Source organism: Alexandromys fortis, unplaced genomic scaffold, assembly GCF_014885135.2.
Source record: "Alexandromys fortis isolate MF-2015 unplaced genomic scaffold, M_Fortis_MF-2015_v1.1 scaffold_0, whole genome shotgun sequence".
NCBI lineage: Eukaryota > Metazoa > Chordata > Mammalia > Rodentia > Cricetidae > Alexandromys > Alexandromys fortis.
This window is the reverse complement of record NW_026067949.1, coordinates 42,651,947-42,674,593: the sequence shown is the minus strand read 5'-3', so window position 1 is coordinate 42,674,593 and position 22,647 is coordinate 42,651,947. Positions and strand designations below refer to the sequence as shown.

At 41.0% G+C, this 22,647-nt stretch overlaps 1 long non-coding RNA gene across 8 annotated transcripts in view; it reads left to right on the top strand.

Moving 5' to 3' along the window:
• The first annotated feature begins 200 nt into the window (after nucleotides 1-200).
• Nucleotides 201-22,647, top strand: part of LOC126506344 (uncharacterized) — a 29,552-nt gene continuing 7,105 nt past the window's right edge. For 5 of the 8 annotated variants that reach the window (XR_007593194.1, XR_007593195.1, XR_007593193.1 and 2 more), the window contains exons 1-4: nucleotides 238-847; nucleotides 2,710-6,551; nucleotides 6,732-6,886; nucleotides 8,364-22,514. This is a non-coding gene — a long non-coding RNA (uncharacterized lncRNA). Of the gene's footprint in view, nucleotides 848-2,705; nucleotides 6,552-6,731; nucleotides 6,887-8,363; nucleotides 22,612-22,647 lie in introns of those variants that run through there. The other 3 variants (XR_007593189.1, XR_007593187.1, XR_007593188.1) reach the window with 3 other exon arrangements.

The window sequence follows — 22,647 nt, the reverse complement described above, 5'->3', positions numbered from 1 at the left end:
TTAACATCTACTGTGGCACAGTTCTTTCTTAGATGAAAGCTGCACCAGGACACTCGGTGTTTGCTCTTCTAGAGGAACAGATGGCAAATTAAACAAACAATTGCAACAGATGTAAAGACAAATCTGCCGGGATTGGGATGTGGTATTTCCAATTACGTAATAGAAGAGGAATCCAATCGGGTAGTGGGTAACTGCACCTTGGCAGCTGTAGCACGAATAATAAAAACCCAGAGACAGATATTAGGGTTCAGTCTGGAGATCAGAAAAGCAAAGCAGCCTGGTCACTAGAGAGTTCTTACCTCTAAGAAATCTTGAAACTGAAAGAACAAGTTCCTGCCTCATCCTGCTTTATATTCCTCTCTAGTGCTGGGATTAAAGGCACGCGGATCTCTAGTACTGGAATTAAAGGTATGAGCCATCACCACCTGGATCTGTTTCTGCATTAATTTTGTGTAGCCCAGGGTGGCTTTGAACTCACAGAGATCCATCTGCCTCTGTCTCCCAAATCCTGGAATTAAAGGTGTGTGACATTTCTGCCTGGTCTCTACTCACTTAGTTTTGCCTTCTGGTCTTCAGGCAAGCTTTATTTATAAAATTTAAATAAAATACCTCTATAGGTAGCACTGACTCTGTTGTTGCTCCACAACTCCTTTGCCTCTGAGTTTTGCAGCTACCCATACAAAACTCAGCAGGGCTACTACCAGTCTCTTGTCTGTCTGGCCCGGTGAAGAGATAAACAGATACAGCTATGAAGTCTGGTTATCCTTTGCTTTTTCACTAAAGAAAAGAAAGAGTTAAGGCAGCTTCTCTTACCAGATGTACTCTCCATCTTCAGGAAATCACAAAGGTAAGAAATATTTTGCAGTCTGTGGGCTTTTCCATTTGATTTTGTGTGAAATGCATTTCTATTTATTGTGCTCATTTTTCCTTTGCTGGCTGTAGCACCAACCTTAAGTTTGGTCTTTCTGAAGAAAAGGCTTTTGCTTTCCTGGGTTGCTTAGTGGGGTCTTGTTGACACAGGGATTGTGGCCGCTATAGACTAAGTATAGGCACTGTGGTAAAACACCAAAGAGAAGGAAAGAGAATATTGCTTACTAGATAGCAATTCTTCATCAAGGCAGGGCCTGGGATTCTCATAATGTCATCTTGAATAATTTTCAGGGTACTGGCCCATGTGAAGAGAAGGAAACACACTGTTTCAAAAGTGAAGTTACAGGCTCATAAGGGGAGTTACACTCAGATCCAAGATTGACTCTGATCCTGGGCTTAAAGCCAGACTATGCTTAGACAGGAAAAACAATGACTGGAAGGAAGGGCGAAAATGAAAAGTCTGTAGCAAGTCTGTGTGATTTGGTATTGTTTTTGTTTTTATCTATCCAGTTTGTCCTGGGAACCCACACAGAAATGTGTGAGTGTGATAATAGTATTCCTCCAGAGTTCCCGCAGCCTAGTGAAGACCCTCTCCTGGGCTTTGGATGTCTCCTTCCAAGTCCCTTTAGAAATTTAATTCTCTTTGTAACAGTGTTGAGGGGGTGAAGTCTTAATGGAGGTGATTAGGTCACCAAGGTGCCACCTTAGTAGATAGATTAACGCTGTTATTTCAGAAGTAGGTTGGTTGTAACAGGCACAGAGGGTGGCTGGGTAAAAAACAAATGAGCTGGACCAGTTTCCTTCTTCTTCTCTGCCTCACCTGTTCACTTGCTTTTTTTATTGCTTTTTGTTGTATGGCCAACTTCCAGAAGAGTAAGAGGCAAATTCCTTCAACCTATAAATTACTCAGTCTGTAGTATTCTGCTATAGCAACAGAAACAAGACTAGAGAATTCTCTTATTTATTTTATGACTGCAACACCAAATGCTTCAACTCTGAAATTACCAGGAATGCCCAACACCAGGTCAAGAGCTGAAATTCAGATTAAGTATAAAGGTGTTTGAAGGGTCTAGCTGGTCTAGACAGCCTATCTTTCTTTATTGGATTTCAGAGTAGAAGAAGACACCAGTAAAAAGGGAATTTCAATACAGACTGATGAAGAAGCTTAGCTTTGTTGCTGTGGGACAATGGTTTTACCCTGTAAAGATTTGTGTCTTGTACTTGTTTAATAAAATGCTGTTTGGCTAGTAGCCAGGCAGAAAGTATAGGCAGAGCAACTAGGCAGGAAGTAGAGGTGGGGCAATGAGAATTCTTAGAAGAGGGAAGTTTCAGAACGCAGTCATGACCCAGCCACAGAAGCAAGATGTTACTGCCTCACTAAAAAAGGTACTAAGCCATGTGGCTAGCATAGACAAGAAATATTGACTAATATAAAGTTATAAAAATTAGTTAATAAGAAGAGCCTGAGATACTAGGCCAATCAGTTTATGATTAACATAGACCTCTGTGTGTTTATTTGGGACTAAATGGCTGTGGGGGGCATGGCTAAACCTAGAGGGACCAGGTGAGACAAAAACCTTGGTTAACACTTTGTCATCAAGAAGATTCCAGATCAATATTTTATAACCATAGGTCATGGTCCACGTTATAGTTTCCTGAACTAATCTCTGTGGGTTATACCAGACTTTAAATATAATGGAATAACACATGATAGACTGGACTTGTTTGTTAATGATTATATCACAATGCATTGTGTCAATTGTTCACTTAAGTATTGCTTTGTGCTACTTTTGTGTTTTATACACGTGATCAAATATATAAACTAATATCTCGAGGTAGAAGAAGGAGGAGGAGGAGAAGAGGAAGAAGAAGAAGAAGAAGAAGAAGAAGAAGAAGAAGAAGAAGAAGAAGAAGAAGAAGAAGAAGAAGAAGAAGAAGAAGAAGAAGAAAATAAATCTGGGAACACAAAATCATTCCTCAGTGATTTCATTCCATTAAACATGGCATGGCACACATAAGCTCCCAGCTGTGGGCCTGCTCTGCTGAGTATTTCCAGTCAGGGAGAAAACACATAGTAAATTGAAGCACATGGTATTCTGATTTCATCACTCCCTACAAGTTTGCACAGCAGCGAGCTACAGTAAATTGTACAGCCTAGCCTTTTCCCGGCAGGAATGCCTACTCCTGATGCCATTGCTGATAACGGTGGCAGTGTAACAATGTTTGCAGCAGAAATTAAAGATTAACATAGCACCAGCACTGGCTGACTTAGAAAATTTTGCTTGAAACTTTCAGTCAGTTGGGTCACATCCATTTGTTATATTATCTAACTAAGGATGTTTCTTCTGGCAGGCACAAAAGAGAGATGAAGAAAAAAGTAAAATTACCATATCTTACCGCTGTATCCCACTTTACCAATTGTGAGTCCTGCGGTATGACTAAGTGATTATGAGATGATGCATAATTAATAAGAACTCAGGGACAGATATTGGGGTTCAACCTGAAGACTAGAAAAGCAAAGCAGCCAGTCATTGGCTCTTACCTTGACCTTAGCCAAAAAATTGTATCCTGTCTCCAGAAAACCTCAGAATGAGACTGAGACCGCGAGTTGTCTCCTCCCATCTTATATTCCTCTCTAGGGCTGAGATTATTAAAGGCATGCATCACTGGAATTAAAGGCATGCATCACTGGGACTAAAGGCATGAACCCTACTACCATGTCTCTATGGAAAGCTAGTGTGGCTACTGGGATTAAAGGTGTGTGTCATTGCTGCCTGGTTGTTAAGACTGGCAGTGTGGTTGTTTTACTTTTCTGATCTTCAGGAAAGCTTTCTTGTTGAAGGAGGGGCCGCTTGTTGGTTTCCGGATGTTCAGCCCCAAAATAATCACACAGAAACTATATTATTTACATCACTGCTTGGTCCATTAACTCCAGCTTCTTATTGACTAAGTCTTATATCTTAATTTAACCCATTTCTATTAATCTGTATATCGCCACATGGCTGTGGCTTACCAGCTAAAGTTCCAGTGTCTTTCTCCAGCAGGGCTACATGACTTCTCCTTACTCCACCTCCTTTCTCTCAGCATTCAGTTTAGTCCCTCCCCCCAGCCCTATTCCCCTATAGCTCTGATATAGGCCCAAAGCAGTTCCTTTATTAACCAATGATATTCACAGCATACAGAGGGAAATACCACATCACTTTATTTATTAAAATACAAATAAAATGCCACTGCAATGAGCACCTGCTATTCTTTCAGGGGAACAGAGTTTGGTTTCCAACACCCACATGGGATGGTTCACAACCACCTGTCACTCCAGGTCAGGGGATCTCACACCCTTTTCTGGCCTCCACAGCAACTGCACACACATCTTCATACACACACACACACACACACACACACACACACACACACAAAAGAGAGACAGACAGACAGAGAGACTGAGATGAAGTAAATAAATTAGTGAAAATACTTGTTTGTTAACTCAACGTACTGTGCTAATTTTGATTTTTTTAAAAAAGTCATTAAATATATTCAACAAGCCAGACTGTTTATAATTAAACATGACAACTTCCAGTACTATCAGCATCACCTGGTAAAGCCACATCCTTTTTGCATGTTTTTATATCCCTGACAGGGCTCAAGTTGTGTGTCAATGAAATACCGTAACCGTTTCTTATAGTAACATTTCAATTTATTGCAGAGACTCAATATATACCAATTTACAGGTTAGGAGAGCAATGCTTATGCCCCATTAAGAGATTTAGGTCCTACAGTTTGCGCAGTAGAGTGTGCACCACTTTGAATGTTTGCACATAGGCGAGAGAGTGATAGTACCAAATTTGTACTTTAACAGAATACTTCTTATAGTAAAGAATAAAGGGGAATCTCATCAGGAGCAAAACTCCGTCTGAAGTATTGTCTATTCTTTGTCATGTGACTCTGTCCCAGTTCTTGTGTGCAATCCATGCACACGGGACGATGGAATATTCTCTAATAGTGCAACAGCCGTTCACGCTTCAGTAAACTTTCCTTTTGCTGCAGTTCTAGCTATTCCTCGACCCTTAGGCAAACCCCTGTTCTCCGAGACTACGATCTCTTGCTGGTAGGTCAGAGAAGCAATTGTTTACATGCCAGTTGCCTGTACGAGCAGTATAAAACAACAAGAGGTTGGGAATCAAGCAGATTTCCTCTGTTGTATGAGCTTTCTCAATTATAAATTGAGCGAATTCTCATCTATTTTGAAATGGATTAGAGATATAGCATATTTAATGCTTAAGACTCTAGATGAGGCCGGGCGATGGTGGCGCATGCCTTTAATCCCAGCACTCGGGAGGCAGAGACAGGCGGATCTCTGTGAGTTCGAGACCAGCCTGGTCTACAGAGCTGGTTCCAGGACAGGCTCCAAAGCCACAGAGAAACCCTGTCTCGAAAAAAAACAAAACAAAACAAAACAAAACAAAAAAAAGACTCTAGATGAGAAAACCATACACAGAATTAAAGAGAGGCCAGTATTATTTTTTTATTTTCAATGTATGCATGTCTGCCTGCATGTATATGTGTATGTGTTTTTGTAGTTTAAGAACATAATACACCCTGTTTCTCATTTGCTTTAAGACAGTTAGTTTGTCTGGCATTAAGCAAGTCTCTTTCATAACTACTTATCATGGTTTATATCCTAAGAGATGGGAATTGTGTAAAACTTTTATTACTGATTCTTTGTGGATTTCACATCATGCATCCTGATCCCATTCATTTTCCTGTCCCTTCATATCTGCCCTCTGACATTGCAACCTTCCACCCCCGCCCCAAAACAAAACAAAATAGAATAGAAAAGAAAAGCAGAACAAGTCTTGGTGTGGAAGCCGCAGCGCGACCCAGTGAGCTCCACAGTGTCTGCTTTGGTCCATGCATCTTCATTTGTAAGTGCGCGTTGCAATGAGTCATTCATCTGGTTTGTGGCCTCTGATTCTGCTTCACCCTTGATAGTGGGCCCTCACTGGGTCTCCTCTTGATATTCTGTTGTTGCCTTGTGTCCTAGAGATCCTGTAGTTTCAGAGCTACAGGCCTTCTCCCCTTACATGCTTCAGCAGTTCACCACCAGGGTGAGCTCTCCTGCACTGCCCTGGCCCCCTCATTCATCAGACAAGGAGCAGGGCCAGTTCTCCCGTTCTCACACTCTAGGGGTTGGCTCACTGGCATCCACACCACCAGGGCCGGCTCTACTGTTTTGCCCATGCAAGGTTCAGGGCCAGCTTGCCCTCTCTCATGTTGCCAAGGCCAGCTCTCCTGCTGCGGCAGATGGCAAGGGTTGTGGGGGGGGATCTAGCCCTCACCCAGGCCACCACGTGGCAGATAAAGGAGGCGGGGTTATCTCTCCTGTTCTCATGCTCTCAGGGCAGGCTCACTTGCACCCCTGCCAACAGGGTCACCTCTAGTGTGCTGCCCAGGCAGGTGCAGGGTCATTTCTCCCATGTGTCGCTGGCTCTCAAACTCTCGTGACACCCGGAGCCAGCTCTCCTGCCTGAAGAGATGGGAATGTCAGTGACTGGAAATTGGTTTCCCAACTTGCTGTTATCAATCATGAAAGAAGTTGCTTACTGCTCATGGACTCACTGCCACGGGCTGTTGTTATTTCCTGAGAGGACACTTTCGCATCACCGGAGAAAGTTGAAATCCAGGTACTCCTGATCATGAGTCTTGGCATGTCATCTGGAAAGTCTGATCTTTGCATTGGAATCCTGGAAACTGGGCTTGAACTGAGTAGAGAGGAAACTTGTATAAGGAGGCTGTGGGCTGGGGTGTGGAAGCGCAGAGCGCACCACACACCAAACTAACTCAGTCGCACTTCCTTCTCGCAGGCTTCTCCCCGTGGAAATGCTGCTTCATGGGTTGTAGTTACTTGTCAGGCTCATGACTCAACACACTGAAATATTGCCAAAGAAAATTTCCTCTCAAAATTCAAGTTTGCTCAGTCACAGCACAGATGTTGCTGAACGTAATTAATTACCTTCAGGTAAGCTCGGTTGTTGTTCAGGCAGGGAAGAGGAGCTACAGAGAGGGGAAACAGCCTGATCCGGCATGCGGAGGTCAACAGGATGGCAGCAAAGGGTCATGCCATTTTCCTCGTTCCTAACGTCGGGTCTATGATCACTTTATGCAGATGAAACAGGAAAAATAATTCTGGAGGACTACTTCTTAGTGGCTAATGACAAACATTTTCTCGTGTGTGTGTGTGTGTGTGTGTGTGTGTGTGTGTGTGTAGGTCTAACATTTGGATGCTACTAGCTTATTTTAGAGTGTAGCTTTCAGTGTCCCTTTTAGATGATACTCACTGCACAGAAATGCTAACTTCCAAGAAGTGACTGGGGTTCATGAAGGAAAAGTACCTTGGGGACAGAGATGACTGTCACAGGAGTGATCCACTTCACTTGATTCGATCTCTCACTGGGAAAACCATTCTTGAATCACAGGGTATGGTTATCAACTCTCTAAAGTAAAGTGTAGTGACGGGGCCTTTAAAAAGACAATGCTAAGAAAAACAGGCATTTGGTAACCAAGGAGAGAGTCATGATCCCAGGGGTACTGCGGACTTAGTTCTTGGCCAGGAAGCACTTCTTGGCATCTGCTGCTGCCGTTTCTCTGCTCTGGCCAGCTCACTTGTGCCAGAGCTGATTGCTAAATTGTGGAAAATTTCGCAGCCCTTATCAAATGCTGGTAGCAAAAGTTTAGTCAGAGTAGAAGCATTTAAACCACAAAATATGCAAATGGTTCACATCTGCGCTTTTGTTTAATTTTTTAATAATTTTTTGAGAGCTGGCCTGGTAGTGCACTCATGTCCGTAGCTCCTCACAATGCAAGTTCTGTCCTCTTCCCCATGGTTCTCTATTGAGGGCCTTTAGCTCTTTCCTTTTTTTCATTAATTGATTTTTTTTTCTGACTTTGCCATTGAGGCAACTGTCACACACCAAAGATGCTTAGGTGTTTGTTCTCATAAAATGCATCCTGGAAAACAATTTCTCTTTTCTTTTATCTCTCTCTCTTTTTTTTTTTTTATTTGAGTGTGGAGTTTATTGAGAGGAAGGCAGAGAGGAGTTAAGGGGGAGACAGAGACAGAGAGAGGTAGAGAGAGGAAAATGCCTGCTTTTCTCTTCAGAAGAACAACAGAAAAGAGAGCCAATTTTTCTTTTCTATTTAAACCAAGATGCTAGGATCTAGGATAGTAATTCTCTGCCTGGGGGTCACATCCCCTTTGAAAGTCCAACAGAATGATCCTTTCATAGGGGTCACCTAAGACCACGGGGAACCACAGACAGTAACATTACAATTCATAACAGTAGCAAACGTGCAGTTATGAAGTAGCAATGAAAATAATTTTATGGTTTGGGGTCACCAAGGTTGAGAATCACTGCTGTAGGAGGAAATGCTGGAGGACAAGGGATTTCTTCTGGCGTGTCATTAATGATATAAACATCTCTTCCTACATGTCTTAGGGCTAGAGAAATGTGACGTTCACTTACAAATAATAATTAATGGACAGCAACTGAGGATTCTTGGTGGCCAGTTCTTTGAGTCACTCCCAACCACAGAATACACTTTCTTCTGAGCAACAGAAGAAGGTTGTGTGCCCCAGCAACACAGTGAGTGTTTGCAGATAGTTTAAAGAGAACAGGAAATGTGTGACTTAGAACTGGATGGAAGAAGAGAATGACCATTCCAATTACCAACCTGTGCCTGCTGTACCCACGGGGTGATCCAGAGATGCCTACAAATCTGTCCCAGACTTTGACACACTATGCCATGTGAATCGTGTGCACACACTGTTCTGGGCACAAAACCTATGGACAAATTCCCCACTTCATGGAGACTTCTGAAAGCGGTACTGTCTGTCTATGTCAGCGTGGCAACATTTTGTTTCAGGAAAAGTCTTACGACGAAACAGTGGTACTTCAGGGAAGACCTTTGCTGCTGGCCTCAGGAAATTCTTGTAAATGGGTTTAATCTCACCATCCAGTTCGCCCTTCTGGTTTAACGCCTCCTATGTCAGGCAAAAGCCAGACTGCCGGTCTTCCTGTCGAGGCCCTCTTTTCTGTTGTCCATCGAACCTAGGTATCATGTCAGCGCTATGTCCAGTTCCGGTTAGTTCCTGCCTTGACAGGTTTGAAGCCTTTTGAGTTCAGCTCCTGTCATCCATCCAGACACAAAGCTCTGTCAAAGTCTTCTCATTGCGTAAATGTAGTAAGTTCAGCTTTCCTTCATTAGACGTGTCCTTTGTTGTTTTTATTTTTAATTTTGAAGATGACCCGTTTCAGTGGACGGCAGAATGTAAGAACAAGGGAGACAATACTTCATAACTACTTTTCTGGGTATAATTACAACCTTGACTTTCCATACCTTTGTCCTGAAAGTATCGGACTACTGGTTTTTCTACAAACATGAAGCTGTGGTTTGGATCTAGGTGGAAGGAGTCTCCCAGAAACTCATATTGGAAAGTTTTATTCTCCACCCACCCATGTGCTACTGTTGAAAAGAGGTAAGATCTTTTCAGAGGTGGGAACTGGGGGAAAGGTTTTAGGTCATTGTGGCTTTGTCCTCAGAGGGTTAATATAATTCCCACGGGGCCTGTCTCTTGGTGTCTTGTCTCACCCTGTAAACCCTCTCTTACGTACCTATCTGCCATGGTGTCATTCTCCATTAGGCAATGAGCCTGGGAGCACCCTTAGGCAGTACAATGAGGTTTGGGCTTTTCTTTACTAAGTGTCTAGCCTTGGCCATTTCATTAAGAAACAGAAAGCAGGCTAATATACTTGGTAGACAAATGATCCGCTTTCAGGGACATTTTGATTTCAGAGTAGTTCATTCTATAGTGGTTTCTTCAGTTTATGTCTAACGTTTTCCAGAACTCTAGATACAAAAGGCGGCTGGAGGTAGGCAGGTGAGTCACCAGAACTGGATCTAGACCTGTGTGAGAAGGAGGGAACTTGGCACAAACCCACTTCCTCCTGTCATTTTAAATGTTGCCTTAAGCTCATCTGTTGAAATGTTCTAAGCTCAAGTAATACTGCATGGGCTTGGCACACTGTGTTTTTCTAAACGAATTGCTTCCTGCCTCCCTGTACCACTGTGCAGGTGACCTTAGGGCTGGGAATGGATAACGGGCACCTACAGCCTGCAGATGACTGAGAAGTGTGACCTCAGGTGGGCTGTGGCATCTGCTTTACCAGAAACTGTGAAAATTTCTAACTATTTTTATTATGATGATTATGAAAACTCTATCTATTTACAATCTGGGAAATTATTAATACTCTCTCATCATGTGGGTCTTCAGGTTGCAAAAGAGGACTGATAAAGATGACTTATTCGGCAAAGCTGCGAAGAGGGTGCAAAGTAAAACACACTCGGCACAGCTACCGTCATGGCCTTTTCTGGACACGAATTCATTTGACTCTCACACCAACCTCACAAGGGAGGGCTTTAGTATTGCGTGGATGGGGCAACTGTGGTTCTGAGAGGTTGTTCTGTATCACAGGTGACAGAGAGAGGCACTAGTGTATTCGGCTGCCCACTGCCCACTAGATGTTCTCACTGAGTGCCCCAACCCTGGAACAATAGAAGGCCACAGGAGTAAGGAGAGGAGGTCATGGGAGACTGTTCCAGATCTTTCTTCAGCTCTCATCTCTTATAAAACTACTTTTAAGTTACCTCAATGCTTTTTAATGTAAGCTAGACCACAATAGAAATCCCATTCATGGTTCAATAGCACTTCAAAGAGATCTAAGGGTTATAAAAAAGCATAATACTTTAATGTGAAAATATAACAATTTTGCCACACTTAAATTATAACTGTTATTAATTGAGTCTACATTTTGGCTAACCATGACCTAGAAGTGGAAAACAAGGCTCAACTGTGAGCAAGAACAGCACTTATCCCTGTGTATGAGTGTTCTACCTTAGAACCAACGATGACTAGGAGATAACGTCCATGATATGACCTCCGATGCCTGTTTATATCGGGAATTATTTTATCTTATTAGAAAACTGATGTTCAAATTTAAAATGGCTGTACAGATTTGGTTACATATTCTTAATTTCTTCTGCTTCATATAAAAGCAATTTAAGGTAATTTTCCATTCAAAAAATAGGAAGAACAACATTTAATATTTTATGATATCTACTTAACTTTTATTGTTTGAAAAATAGCTCTCATAGTTATAAGTTTAGAGGAATTAAGAATCTCTGTTGTCAAAGCTCAACATACTAATATAAAAATATATATTATAATCAGCCTTCTCCTGTCTTCCAGTTATTATAATGATCCATGCTTCCCATGACAGCTATCAATTCAAATCTGAATTTTCCTAGCTTTGATGTCCATATCCTTGCATAGTAGTTGGTCTGGCTAGTAGAGCTCTCTCTCTATAGATGTGTGATGTGCCCTGTCTTGATGGAAATAGGAATCCACCAGCTGTGAGAATATCTTCCTTTTATTTCAGACAGCACAACATTCCAAAGTCTTTCATCTCCTCTTTAGTCTTTATTAACCTGCAGTTTGTAAGAAATTCTTTTATGAAATAATGGTGTGAATTTAAATTATTAAGTTATATTTTACTGGTGAAACATTAGCTATGATAAGTAGATGCATGAAGCTTGCAGCTTGTTCGAGTGAGTTTTACCTGTCAACTTGATGTTATCTCAAAGGGCCCAGGCCCCTGGAAATAGCACTATGCTGGGCAGCTAGTCCTAGGCTACATAAAAAAGGCTAGCTAAGAATGTATCTTGGATTGAGCTATCAAGTAGAGCTCTTCCACCACTTCTGCTTCAACTTTCTGCTCGAGTCCCTGCCCCGACTCCTCTCAGCAATGGCCTATACCACTTGTAAGGTGAAATGAACACTTTCCTCTCCTAAGTTGCTTTTGGTCAGTGTTTTATTACAGCATCAGAGAAGACACTCGAGCATAACTTCCCAAACAGAGCTTTCTGTCTTGCAGGTATATGTTCTGCAAACACTGATATTCTGATGGATTCTATGTAACATGCTCAAATCAATACAGAAAAACACTCATGGAAACTGAGACTTGAACACATTGATTATATGGAACATAATTGTGTGATGATTTCTTTTGCTTAGGACTGAAGTAGGCTTAACTCTCTCCTGTAACTCTGTACCCTGCTAATGGGAGGAACCTTACCTAGACTGTCTTCTAACTTTATGCACTTCAACCCTGTTTTTCCATGGCTGTGCCAGGCTGGCGTAGATGTCTCAGACACTTCTGACTTTCTGCATCAAGAAACTGAGAAAATATGTATAGTGAAGACACTGGTATTTATAAAAGGTATTCCCACTAGGATGGCTAATTCAACAGAACCACCCAGAAGGTGACTGCCAACCAATAAATAGCCCTAAACTTATGCTAAAGTTGACTACACTCAACTTCCCCCTTTGCCAGAGTGAAAAGTGTTTTTACAGCTACACCAGCATCACACAACACCAAGAGAGACAAGAAAGGAAGTGGCAGTGGGAGAGAAGCAAAGCAGTTCTAACCAGCTTGACTAAAATGTAGGACTTCAGCATATTTTATAAAAATCCATGGCATCATTTTCAGGTCCCCTCCCATGGTGTTGGCAAAGGCTTTCATTACGAACGGGTTGAGTCTCTTTGTGGTATATGCACCTATTATTGTCTTGAAGTTCTGATCGCTTGATTGACCATTGTTGCTTAAATGATATAAAATGTTCATCCTCATGTTTACGTTAGGCACTGACCCAAGTAACTGGTAACAATGCTGAATGTCAGGGTGATGAATCAGAATGATGTCACCACAGTGACTTTAAGTAATGCTTCCTTCTGATGGCCTGTGCTACAAGAGATAGTTTAATTTTCTTGGCACTATTCTGGAATTTTGACCCAGTCATAGACAGTTTAATCTGTGTTTTTAATCCATGCCCAACCAGACTAATGTCTGTCCTAAAAATTTGCATGCTGAGTTTGAATTCACCAAACTTGTGAACTGAATATAATTCATGCTTTGTTTAGCAGATCCTTGGGGCAGGTTCCTTTGGGAAATATTCTGACTTATCTTTGAGTAGCTGCTCATTGTTATCTCTGTTATTCTTTGTCTTCGGAAGCATCCGTGGTGGAAACGCATGGGGAAAGGGGTTTTGGAGGGAGATTCTGAACTCGTCGGGAAATCCCATGTGTGGACAGAGCTTCCTACCTCTGTCAATTCACTGCTTTGTGCAGGAATTTGTGAGTCATGGGCCCGGCACGCTGAGGTTAGAACTGAGCCAAGAGAAGGAACTCTTGACCGCTGCTGAGCCAGAATGACTATGAAAGATTATTCAGCAAAGTTTTCTTGAATGTTCTCTACAATTTTAGAGGAGTGGGATGCATATTCAACTCATGTTTCAAAGAGAAAAACACCAGGTAGTCAGATGAGAACAAGATAGTAGTCTGAGGTGGGCCTCTTAGGCTGTGAAGAACAGACTTTGTTATCTTTGCCTCTATGGGGGGAAACATGGAGAAAGGGGGAAAAAGGAATTTTTGGAAATTATCTAGGTAGAGAAGCGAGCTAGATTGGATACTGAAGGCTGCAAAAGTTATAGCATGCCCAGAAGTAAAGGGTCTATGACAGTGGTTCTCAGCCTGTGGGTCATAACCTGTTGGCGAGTGGAACAACCCTTTCACAGGGGTTGCCTAAGACCATCGGAAAGCACAGGTATTTAAATTACAATTCATAGCAGTAACAAAATTGCAGTTATGAAGTAGCAATGAAAATATTATGGTTGGGGGTCATTACAATATGAGGAACTGTATTAAAGGGCTCCAGCATTAGGAAAGTTGAGAACCACTGGCCTGTACCACACCGAGAGAAGAATGTGGACAAAGACTCATCAACAAGAGTTTGCAAGGTTAAAGTTGAAGGATGGAGGATGGTGTCTTAGAGTTTCTATTGCTGTGAAGAGACACCACGGCCACAGCAACCCTTACAAAGGAAAAGATTTCATTGGGACTGGCTTACAGTTTCAGAGGTTTAGTCCATTATTTTCATGGTGCCGGAAGCATGCCAGCATGCATGCAGACTTGGTGGTGGAGAAGGAGCCGAGAGCTCTACATTTTGATCCACCAGCAGCAGGAGACTGTGTGCTACACCAGGCATAGCTTGAACACATGTAAGACTTCCAAGCCCACCTCTATAATGACACACTTCCCCCAATAAGGCCACACCTACTGCAACAAGGCCACATTCCTTAATAATGCCATTCCCTATTGGCCAAGCATTCAAACACGTAAGTCTATGTGGCCATTCCTATTCAAACCACCACAGGCTATAACCATAAGACAAATTACCTCTCCAAGTTGTTCTTGGTCAATGTTTGGTCACAGCAACTGAGAAGCAAATTAGAACACTGAATATCAACCAAGAGAATTAGATACGATATGGACAGCTTCAATGACTCAACAAGTCAAGTATTTGGGGTCATCTTTTAACCAAAAAGAGAGTTTATTTGTGTTAATCATAATTAATCAGACCTGTGCTCCTATAAGAGGGAAAGGCTTGAGGGATGGATGCCTAGAGAGAGAGAAGGCTCCCTGTGGACATGGGTCGAGGATGTCTGGGACTTGTAGATTGGAAGGAACTAATACCACCCTTCTGCCCATTTCTAATTCATGGTCTCTGGAATTGTGAGAAAATAAGTTCTGATAGTTAAGCCAGCAAGCTTATGGTAACTCATATGGCACGCCAAGAAAACTAACAGATTCCACAGTTCTTTTTCTACATGACATAAAGTGTTACTTTTATTTTCTATTTTTTGAGGGGGAAGTTCTTTAAATAATTTTTGTTGTTGTTAAAAAATGGGGATAACAGGAAAGATATGTGGGAAGTTTGGAGGGGAAAGGGAAGGAAGAAATGATACATTATAGTATAATCTCAAAAACTAAATATATAAGTATGTATCCTGAAAATAGATAGATATTCAGATACTATTCAGTGGCAAGAGCATCACATGTGTGATATCCCTATATAAAGGGTATTTTGGGGATAACTCTCATGGTTTTAATAAAGTATGTAGTCCAATAGTACTTTTATGCCACCATCAATGTTCTATTTTTAATTGTAGAATTTTCTTGGTTTTTGGAAATACTAGGAAACCTAGGTGGAATCTGATCTGGAATTCCTAATACTATTTTAAAACATTTTCTATGCATTTATAATTATTTAAAATATAAATATCATTAAAATTAAAACCATGGATAAAAAATAATCAAATTGAAGGTCGTATATGTTGCAAAATAGCAAGTTAAAATTTAAGCACAGTGGAGATTAGTTAAGAGACCAGGGAGTGTTTTCTGTCCAGGTTCACTCAGGTGCCGGTACAAGGTGCAGGGTGTGTATTGGATTCTGTAAAACTTCCAGTAACTCCATGCACGGGTGAAGGCACATTCCCAGCAGCATGGCAATGATAATACAAAAGGCCTTGGCAGCACTCCAGCTCTGACCTCTATCCACAGCCAAGCATGCTAGCCTGTGAGACTCAGTTTCCCTGCAGTGTTGCTCTATTGCTCTCCGGGCGGTTTCACTGTGTCTAGCTCTGTGCAAAGGTGGGCACATCTTTCTGATCAATGGGGCTGTCTTTGGCTTGTCATTCACAGACAGAAATCTGCTTTGAGACCCAATTATTAGAACATGCTCTCTATTTGTGTTCAACTAACGCTGGCAGTAATGCCAAGGGACTACTGTTGGCTTTAGACACTTAGACCCTTGTGGGGGCCATGCACTATATTCAATATTTATGCTTTACACGGCATTAATATTTCAATTTTTTTTCTGTTTTAGGAAAATATTTTGTAGACCCTAAAAACTGTATCTTTTTGGCTAGGGGAAATTAACACTTTATTTGACTCTAAAGACTTATTTTATCCTCCCGATTTTAAAAGAAGGTGAAATGTTATCATGAACCTCTAACACCAATCCTAGGTCTATACCTACTGGACTAAATTCATAGGTAGTATGATTGGCATTGAATTTTTAAATTATGTAAGTCCTATCTAAAGAAAATGAATTGAATTGAATTGGTGCAGACATTTAGTCACTAAAGACCATAAATAGATGTGCTGTAAAGCACATATTTTAGTTGTATTTCTAAGCCTATATGTTATAACTTATGTGGACTTGTGGTTAAAGAGCCACTGGGGGCCATTCTTATCTATTAATATTGAGTCAGACAGCCTGTTTTTACGCAGTGCTCTGTTGATCAATACCTAGACTATGTCCTGTGCATTCTGAAGATTCCTGGAGTCATTAATCATCCTGAGATCGTCACAATATGTACTTAGCATGAAGTTGTTTTATTTTTTAACCTTCTTTTTTCCTTTATCAGCATCAGACACTTTAAAATATAAAAGAATTTTCTATGGACTGGTCAGTGTTTCTGCTGATGCTTTCTGAATGTAATGTTTAGGCTTGGGATAAAGCTCAGTGTGTGTGTGGGGGGGTGCTTCCCTAGCATGCATATGGCCCTGGGTTCGATGGCTTATACTAAAAGGAATCAAAGCCCCACACATTTATCTTCTTATCTAAGGGTAACTTCTCTGTTAGTAAATGCAGAGTTTACTTCCTGAAATAGCATTGTCTTATCACAGAGGACATTGTAAAATCCATTAAAAAGGAAAGCACCGTGTGGAGATTAAATATTAATTTGCTCTCAATTGTTACTCAAAAAAGCAAGTGGTACTTTTTGCTCAGATAAGCTTTGGCTGCAATGCCCAGGCTGCTACAGAGCTCTTTACCTCAGTCTCCAGAGCAACTAGGACTTGGGGGATGGGCCATCATGCCCAACTATGTGTTATTTTTATATAGAGAAGAACTCAAAATTGTCAATGAGAAAGGCGATTGGTGTCAAGGTTTGACTTAAAAGGAGCCCCTTTCCATTTGCAGCCAAACAAAATTTCCTAAAATTAAGACATTTTGCCTGGGTTTTCAAAATTATTAGCTCTAATTTAAGGAGCATCTAGCAGGATGTTTTCCTTTGATGAAATTAGCCCCAAATCAACTGTTTTCAGTACTTCTATTGTGTCAAATATTGTTCATGTCAGCTCAAAATAACACATTCTTCTACTTTTCCACCTCAAGCTGATTAGGAGGTAAAAATGGTCTAGAGAGGATCTCACTGTAAATTTTGTTTTTAAAGATCAAATAAATACTTTCAAAGTACTTAATGACTACTTCTACAAATGTGGACTGCCTGTGTGCTACCTTATGCTGCGATGAAAAAAAACAGGAAGAGAAAGTGCTGAGCTAGGGAACTTTACATGGTAAAGGACATCTGTTTACTCTTGGCTGCTGTGCCCCCACTCGACTGTTTCTAAATTCCAGAGTTGTGTTTGCACTTATTCAACAAGGGCAGCTTCTGAAGAACACACACCCTGGGGAGCTGGGCTGTCTGACATTCCATGAAGTTAATGCCAGTAGAAGAACAGGCTCTTCTGAAAAGCGAAGCTACTCTGCTTGCTCTCTGGCCTGCCCATACAACCTGATGCAGGTATTCATTCTCAGAGCTCTTTTCCCTGTATCTGGATCCACATGCCTTTGGCAATGTAAGTGTCCAGGGCTCCGAAACTGTGAGGAAATCCTCTTGAGATCAGATGACAGGTACCTTAGGAGTCCATGATTTCTATGGCAAAGTACTATTTGAAACCAGAAAAGTGGTTTGTTTCTCTTCCTCTTTGTTGTATGAAGTATATTTATAGCTGTAAAGCCCATGAACCACAATAATGACAAACATAGCAAGATATATCCAAGGGCACAATAATGGCACTTACAACTTGAGGATCCCCAACCACTATATAATTAAACTAAAAGCCCACTCAATAGGCCGTAATTAATGTGTGTCCTGTCAGCCTAACCAAACTCCTGTGGCTGATGAAATTATAGACCCTAGATGAGAACCCAGATTGCCATTTTCCGAAACCAGTATATTTCCTAATTGAATTCTAAAAACCTACCCTTAAATCCACAGATAAGTGTAGCTCTAACCCTTATTAAGGAAGCTTCTTTTTGCAGCAGACAAGAGAGCACCACAAAAATCCACAAGCCAAAACATAGAGAACAGCTGACTTTGGGGTACCCAACCCTAATTGATATATCTGTAACACAGCTTCTATATACCCAAGCCTCAGGGAACATTGTGGAAGAGGAGGCTGGAAGGTTTTAAGAGCCCAAGGGCCAGGAAGTCTGTTGTGAGATCATGTCTTCTATATGTGAGAAGGATGTTACACCCATGAAATTAAAAAGAGAAATTGATCACCTAAACAAGATCCTCAAGATGGTAACACCAGTAGACACGCTAACATGGATGGTTAAATCTCACAAGGCCTCACCCCTGCAGTTGACTTTTTATTATCTCTTTACAAGAAGGCTGTGCAGCAGGTCACTTTCCTATTACCTAATGATTCAAAGCTCAAAGCATGTTAGTAACTTACTAAATTTACACAAGCACTAACTACTAAAACCATGCAAATGCTCTAGTTCTAGATACCATGCACTTATTATAATACCACCTTCCCGGCTCTTGGACGAAACTATGCTAAATCATGTGCAGGATAATGTAGATACTACGAGGTCGAGACTGGTCAGGATGTCAATTGTGTCAGAGATTTTGATGACCTTGGGCCCATAGGCCTTGGAAAGTTTGCTGTCCCCGCAGCTACCTCCTACTGCTATTTAAGACAGCTTTATGGGATTGCCATTATGGTTAACCAGGGTTTAAAATTTTGACCGTGTGGTGACTTCTACTGACAAATGAACTTTACAAAGAACTTACTTATCTAGATTTGTCTACCTTTAATGTTTATTGCACCCTCCAACTAAGGCAGTCATACAGCCACATGGGGTAGATTCTTGGCCTAGCGATATGGTCATACTGTTATCTATTTCTTCCAGATAGTGTATAGCCTAAGAGAATTGGATGGCAGAAATAATGAGGACTGAATTCATAACCATTTACAATAACCAAAATAACTTTCTCCTTCATGAAAGCTTTTTGTCCTTGTCCCTGCTACCCACCACACACTTAAAATAGTTGATGTTAGATCCAGTGAAGTAGGAGAAACGGGGCCCCTTGTTTGTCCTGGCTGCCGGGCTAGCTTATACCCAAAATAACCACACAGAAATTGTATTAATTGAATTACTGCCTGGCCCATTATTTCTAGCCTCTTATTGGCTAACTCTCACATATTTGTTTAACCCATCTCCATTAATGGGTATCGCCACTTGACTGTGGCTTACCAGCATGAGTATAACCAGTGTCCATCTAGGGCAGGAGAACCATGGCATCTGCCTGTCTCTGCTTTCTTCCTTCCAGAATTCTGTTCTGTCTTCCCTGCCTACCTGAGTTCTGCCCTATCAACTAGGCCAAGGTAGTTTCTTTAATAACCAATGAAAGCAACACAAATACAAAAGGGCGTCCTACATCAACCCAGGGTTTCACACATGCTAGATCATGGAGCTGGACCATTGATATATGTCCTCAACTTCATCACCATTTTTTTCCCTTCCAGAGTTGAGAGTTGAATCTAGGACCTCATGCTTTGTAAGCAAGCACTCAACCACTTAGCTAAATTCACAATCCTTACTTTTATGGGTGTAGACTGGAGGAGTAGTTCTTCTCTAAGGAAATATGATCTGCAATTTAAGTTTCCAATAAGAAATCCATAGATTTCTCCATCGAATAGAACAGTTTGGCCTCTGAAAATAGGTTAAAAGCTGTGTTTGTTGTTATTTGAAACTATTTCTGACTCCATCAGTAAATTTTTAAAGCATACAGGTTTTAGTTCTGAACAAATGAAAACTGAATTAGAAAAATATAATTGTTGAAAATAAGTAATCAGCAAATAGGACAAATATTTGGCATCAGTTTTTTCCCCAGCTGGGATAAGGGTAAAGGGAAACTGCCCAGGGGCTGCTTACCATGGAAGTCTGGTGTTATCATCTGCACCAGGAAAAGTGAAAATACAAGAAGCTCTTCTCTTAATGTGTGTGGTTCAATAATTGCAGCCATTACAGGCAAAATTCCCTTATTTGAACATAAATATGTGAAGAGATAGGAAGACAAATTTCATCGGAGGCATTTTATTTACATGTTAGACACCTCATAAGTTTGCAGCTTGAATTAATAGACCCTGTGCCTGAAGTCAACAGTAAACACCTTTCAACCCTGAGAGGCAGCCTCCGTGTCTTGGGAGAAGCACATTCCTGTTTCATATGAACTTCCTGTTCCTTATAAATTTATAAATATTACAAGTGGTATAATAGCTCAAGACTAAGACAGCAGGTGTAGCGGCGTATGAGAGAAGTGTCACAAATATGACATTATCTCTGTACTATTGAGTTTATTGACAATGGTGTAGTGCTCAAATTTTTCTTTCAAGTTTCTCGTGGTTTTCTGTTATATAGTAATTTCATAAAAGCAGCCATAAAGCAATACTCTGCTAACAAAATGAAATTAAAGGTGTTAAACTTTATTAAGCAGCATATATATTTATTAACTTATTAATATTGTCATGGAATGCTTGCACTTTTTGCACAAATACAAAACAATTCATTCCCATCTCCTTGTGGAATAGTCTGAGCCTTCATCAGAGCCCACTGGCTATCTGTGTGACTTAGTAAAATGCCCTCAACATCTTCACTTCAGTTGCCTTCTCTGTACATGACATTCCATGAACTTCATGCCACAGACTCACTGGGAGTGGAACGTGATACAAGGTACGGATGTAATGTTGCCAAGGTTGGGAACAGAAACAAGTCAGTGTGAAACTGGTTATATTGTGACTGTGTGGTAAATAAAGTCACTCTGTATTGGTAGAAGTCAGCTTTGCCCATTGGAACCCTCTCACCAAGGTAACACGTTCCATGAAAGAAAACCATAGTTGAGATCCAAGGATCCATGCAAGGAATTTTTCCAGTCTGTCACAAGGTGGCCCCAGATCCATAATAATTCACAACTCTGAAAGAAGAAGGGATTGCAACAAAACTCCCTGGTTGTAACTGAGCATGTAGGGTCTCACCTAATTGTACAGTTGGTAGAGCACAGAAAAGCAACCTTGACGTACTTAAAATGGGCAAGAAATCAGTTGCGTGCATCTAGGGGTACCTCTTTAAGGCTCTTCTCAGGAGAAGTATAAATAAGTTATCCAGTTGACATTCAGTGTTTCAGTTGTAGCAGGACTTAGTAACATGCTGATCGGCTGTGGAAAACATGCAATCTTTGCTTTTTACCCTTGTTTATAACAATGATTGTTTAGTTTTTCATTTAACCAAAAACTTATATAAAAAGTCTCAAAATCTTGTCCTCCTTATTCTCTTCTACCTGTAATATATCTTATAAAGATATATTACAGATACCTGTTATAAATCTTATAAAGTTGTGTCCAGAAAGTTCCAGATTAAAGTCCTTAAGAGATCATTACTGATTTATTGTTTCTCCCTTTCACTTGAACTTCTTAGATTCTTGTTGGGCAGTGGGGGCTCATGCCTTTAATCCCAGCCCTCAGGAGGCAGAAGCAGGTGGATCTCTGTGAGTGTTAGGCCAGCCTGGTCGACAGAGTGAGTTCCAGGGCAAGGTCCAAAGCTACAGAGAAACCCCATCTCAAATAAAAAAGAAGACACCAAGCCTTTCATCGAGAATTTAGTTGTGTGCCTGAAATGTATCAAGATTCTACTTGCAGAAAAATAAATTGCACAAGCACAAAAACTAGAACAGGAGCAAAAGTCAGTGGTTAGTAATACATCTACCTACCTACAGTCATAAATAGTTCTTGATAGATTTATAGACTTGGCATTCTGATGCTTTCCACTTTCTTTTTTCTTGATTTCCTTTATTTACCCCATTTCTTGGCAGTGTTGGTGGTCAGATTTTGAGACTTGCATGTCACAGATGAGCCCACTGTTACCAGGTCACATCTCCAGCCCTACTATATATGATACAGCTATTATCATCCCTACTTACTATGAGATCGCAGTATTTGCTGCTTGTAGTTCTCACTGTTTGAGTAGGTACTGTTTCAGTCTGCCTTCCTTGAATGATACAGAGGGCACAAAAGATGTCTTTGTCAAATACATAAAAACCTAGGGTATAATTAAAAGTCTAACTAAAAACATACATGATGCGGCTAAGGAGATGGTTGAGTGGTTGAGAGTATATATTTCATCTGCATTTTAATAAATAAAGCTTGCCTGAAGTTCAGAGAGTAAAAGAGTTTCACTGATCAGCCTTGCAGACCAGCAATGGTGACACACACCTTTAATCCCAGTAGCCACACTAGTTTACCGTAGAATCGGGCAGTACACATCTTCAACTCCAGCACTAGAGAGGAATCTAAGACAGGAGGAGACAGCTCTCACACACAGTCTCATTCTGAGATTCCTGGAGGCAGGATTGCCATTTCAGACTGAGAGGTAAGAGTCAGTGGCTGGTTATTTTGCCTTTCTGATCTTCAGGTTGAACTCCTCCCCACCCCCACAAAGAAAAAGAGTGTATACTGCTTTTCCAGAGGACCTCATTTTGGGTGAATCACAACTTCATATACCTCCAGATCCAGGAGCTTTGATTATTCTGGGCTCCATGGAGAACTTCATCTATATGTAAGTACCCAAACATACATAGTCTCTCTCTCTCTCTCTCTCTCTCTCTCTCTCTCTCTCTCTCTCTCTCTCACACACACACACACACACACACACACACTTAAAAATAATAAAAACAAATCTTATGATATAC